Below are 4735 nucleotides of genomic sequence, written 5' to 3'. Positions count from 1 at the left end.
GCAGGGATAATTAAAGTCTCCGCTGCGTGCCCCGTCTTTGATGGAACTGAATATCCCTACTGGAAGAATAAGATGCGCATGCATCTTAAAGCCATTGGCGTCGACCTATGGTATGTCGTCATGAACGGCGTTCCCAAGGCTGGAGAAGGTGTCACTGCTGCTGATGTCAAGAAGTTCGTTCAACTAGACTCTACTGCCAAGAATATCATCTGTGGTCATCTGACCAAAGGACAGTATGGCCATGTGAGTGCTTTGGAAACATCTAAGCTGGTCTGGGACTGGCTCTCCAAGGTCAATGAAGGCGTCTCAACCCAGAGAGATCAGAGAATCAGTGTCCTTCGCAACCTCTTCAACCGCTTCAAGCGAAATGACAATGAGAATGTCCAGCTCACATTTGACCGACTCACTGACATAAAAAATGAGCTTCAAGCCCTCGGCGCTACTGAGATCACCAAACATGAAGTCGTCAAGACACTACTGAGATCACTTGACAGTTCGTTTGACACCCTATCCCTGATGATTCAAGAACGTCTTGATTTCAAGACACTCGAGCCGTCTGACATACTTGAGAGGCTCAACACACATGAGTTTCAGCTTTATGAGAAAAGAGATATCTACGGTCCAAACTATGGGCGAACTCGTGCCTTGAAGGCAAAAGTTGTCTCCTCATCTGAAGAAGAATCTGACAGCAGTTCTGATGATCCTGAAGACATTGGAAGGGAACTTGCTATGCTTGTCAAGAAGTTCCAAAAGTTCACCAAGAAGAAAGGCTTCAGAAAGTCTTCCCGATCAAGCTCAAGGAATGATGAAGCTTCTGCTCACGACTGCAAGAAGAAAACATGTCACAAGTGCAAGAAACCTGGCCACTTCATCTCTGAGTGTCCACAGTGGGACAATGAGAACAACAAGAAGAAGAAGAGCAAGGAATATGACTCTCACGACAAGAAGAAGAAGAAATACTCAAAGTCTTCTTCCAAGTCTTCCTCAAAGTCTTCATCACACAAGAAGAGCTCATCTGGAAAGGCACGTGCGTTTGTTGGCAAGGAAATGGATTCAGAGGAGGAGTCCGCTTCTAAGGAGGCGGAGGTGGAGTCTGAGGAGGAGTCCGATTCAGGCGTCGCAAGTCTGGCTACAGCATACGTTGCCAAGTCCATCTTCAACACTGAAGACAATGACTTCATCACCGACACCGATGCAAATGACAAGGACTACTCCACTTCTACCTACTGCTTCATGGCACGCGGTGCCAAGGTAAACACACGCACTACTCACTATCAAACATCTAGTGACGATGACTCTGATTGTGGTTCAAAACCCAGCTACAAAACACTTGCTAAAATTGCAACTGAACAACAGAAAGCTATGGAACATATTCAAAAACTGTTAGAAAGAAGCGATGATCTGTTAGGTGCTGAAATGACTCGATCTGAATCCTTAATTGAAGACATAAAAAATCTTCACGTTAAGTATGTGGAACTTGAAAGTCGTCATGAAACTCTCTCAACAACTCATGAAAAGCTTTCCTATGATTATCTTCAAAGGAAGCAAGATCTTGAGAAATTGAGAGCGGCTCATGAAGATGTTCAAAAGGAAAATGAGTCACTTCACGCCAAACAGATCAGTTCCGCTCAGGAAGGATTTGAACCACCATGTCTTAAATGCATTGAGCGTGATAATGCTACTTCTGTTGCTGAATGTTCTACTGCTACTACTGTTGCAATATCTTCAACTGTTGATGTGGTAACTAACCCCTCTGCTGAGGATAACACTGCTATTGCTGATGAGAATGCTAGGTTGAAGACATTGCTTGAAACAGGAATGTACAAAAGTCTTAAAGGGCATCAGACACTATGTGATGTCCTCAAAAAGCAGATTCTGAACCGAAACCCGAGGAAAGAGGGTGTTGGGTTCGTAAGGAAAATGAATGCTGATGGCTCTTATTGGAAACCTGAGCAGTACCCCAAAACCACGTGGGTGGCTGCAAAGGAACCTTCAGCAGATCCATCCAATCTATCTAGCTTCACTTGTGCTAACCCCATTATCATTGATGAATCCCTTGATGCAAACTATAAACTGTTTAAGAATCAGAATGGTGAAGTGTTTGCCAGGTACATTGGTACTAATTGCAGGAATGGACCGCCTATGAAGAAGATCTGGGTTCCGAAAAGGTGTCTGGAGAATCTTCCTGTGAATATCATCATGACACCTCACGTGAAGAAGACAAACCTCAGACCAAAGGCTTCATACGGTCCAAAGGCTTCATACAGACAGAGGACTCACCTGAGTCGCACTAACACAAATGTTTTGCAGGGAAACCATACTCAGGCATATGAATATGAGAGCGGTTCATCAAACCGCCATGTTCATAAGACCAAGAACTATTCTGCTTATTCTTATGAGTACTATTGTCCGCCTGCAAGACTGTTTGCTAGGGCTCCAAAGCCAAAGTTCTCAGATGCTGCACTTAGACTTATTGCTTCTAAGCCACCCTTGAAGATGTGGGTGGCTAAGAAAGCTTAACTCTCTTTTGCAGGGAAAGGTCTCCAGCAGAAAACCAAAATCATCTGACGCTATTGCTGGGGACCTTAAACATCTTGTAGGGCGCAAGATCAAATGCCCGAATGGTCTTACTATGTACTTCGTTCCTGAATCGCTTGCCACTCTCCCTATTAGTCCTAATCTGGATCTAAGCTTTCATAACCCACTAGTTCGTCAAATGTTTTTGCTTCACAATGCTCTTCGTGAAGCCTATCCCCCTAACTGCACTGTAGGGTACGACACCAGCGTCTTCAGAATGGATTATTGATAGTGGGTGTACAAATCACATGACTGGAAAAAGAAGCATTCTTATGGACTCAACCTTACGTCCATCTGACAAGAGCCACATCACATTTGCTGACACTGGTAAAAGTAAGGTATTGGGTCTAGGTAGAGTTGCAATCTCAAGGGATCAACACATGGATAAAGTCATGCTTGTTGAATCCCTTGGCTTCAACTTAATGTCTGTCTCAATGCTTTGCGATTTAAACATGATTGTAATATTTGGAAAATATCGTTGCCTTGTTCTAATGGAATCTGACAAGTCTCTAGTATTTGAAGGGTATCGAAAAGATGATTTGTACGTGGTAGATTTCTCAGCAGGACCACAGCTTGTCGTATGTCTTCTAGCAAAAGCTTCAGAATGCTGGCTCTGGCATCGGAGGCTTGGGCATGCTGGCATGAGGAACCTCCACACCCTGGCAAAGAAGAAGCATGTCATAGGCATCGAGGGCGTCAAGTTCAAGAAAGATCACTTATGCGGTGCCTATGAGGCAGGAAAGATGACGAGGGCGAAACATCCCTCGAAGACAATCATGACCACTACTCGACCCTTCGAACTGCTTCACATGGATCTTTTCGGTCCCACTCATTACTCAACTCTTACTACTACTGCTTGTCTCTATGGCTTTGTCATTGTTGATGATTATTCTAGATATACTTGGGTGCACATAATCCTTTACAAGACTGAAGTGCAGGATGTCTTCAGACGCTTCACCAATCGAGCAATGAACAACTATGGCGCCAAGATAAAGCATATCAGAAGTGACAATGGCACTGAATTCAAGAACACTGGCCTTGATACATATCTTGATACCTTGGGAATCACACATGAATTCTCAGCCCCGTACACGCCACAGCAGAATGGGGTCGTCGAACGCAAGAACAGAACACTCATTGAGATGGCCAGAACAATGCTAGATGAATACAAGACTCCAAGAAAATTCTGGCCTGAAGCCATTGATACTGCATGCCATACAATCAATCGTGTTTATCTTCACAAGCTTCTGAACAAGACATCTTATGAGCTCCTTACTGGAAAGAAGCCAAATGTCAGTTACTTCAGAGTATTTGGCGCCAGGTGCTGGATCAAGGACCCACATCACACCTCAAAGTTTGCACCAAAAGCACATGAGGGTTTTATGCTTGGATATGGAAAGGATTCGCACTCCTACAGAGTCTTCAATCTCTTTCATTACAAAGTGGTTGAAACAGTGGATGTGCGGTTCGATGAGACCAACGGTTCACAAAGAGAGCAACTGCCAAATGTGCTAGATGAAGTTCCATCCAGTGAATCAATCATGCTAATGGGAACTGGAGAAATTATACCTTCTGAAGCTCATCCTGAAGAAGAACTTATCATCTCAGCACTTGATCAACATGAAGACAATGCTCAGCCTGAAGACATTCCTTCTAACAACGACAATGATCAGCAAGAGCAAAATCTTCGCCCTGTACATCCTCGCGTTGCCAATGAAGTGCAGATTGAAAGAATAATTGATAGCATCAATGCACCCGGTCCACTCACTCGTTCAAGGGCAACTCAGCTAGCAAATTTCTGTGGGCACTTCGCATTTGTCTCAATAACAGAACCCAAGAAAGTTGAAGAAGCCTTCATGGAACCTGAATGGATTCAAGCTATGCAAGACGAGCTTCAACAGTTTGAGCTGAATAATGTATGGGAACTGGTCAAGCGTCCCGATCCTCGGAAGCACAACATAATAGGCACCAAATGGATATACCGCAACAAGCAAGATGAGCATGGTCAAGTTGTCAGAAACAAAGCTCGTCTCGTTGCTCAAGGATATACTCAAGTGGAAGGCATTGACTTCGATGAAACATTTGCTCCTGTGGCTAGACTTGAAGCCATACGCATACTGCTGGCCTATGAAAATCATCACAACATACTTCTTTATCA

The sequence above is a fragment of the Triticum urartu genome, chromosome 1A (assembly GCF_056163025.1).
Source record: "Triticum urartu cultivar PI428250 chromosome 1A, HENAU_Tu73, whole genome shotgun sequence".
Lineage (NCBI taxonomy): Eukaryota > Viridiplantae > Streptophyta > Magnoliopsida > Poales > Poaceae > Triticum > Triticum urartu.
The sequence above is the reverse complement of the archived record's forward strand: the minus strand, read 5'-3'. Positions refer to the sequence as shown.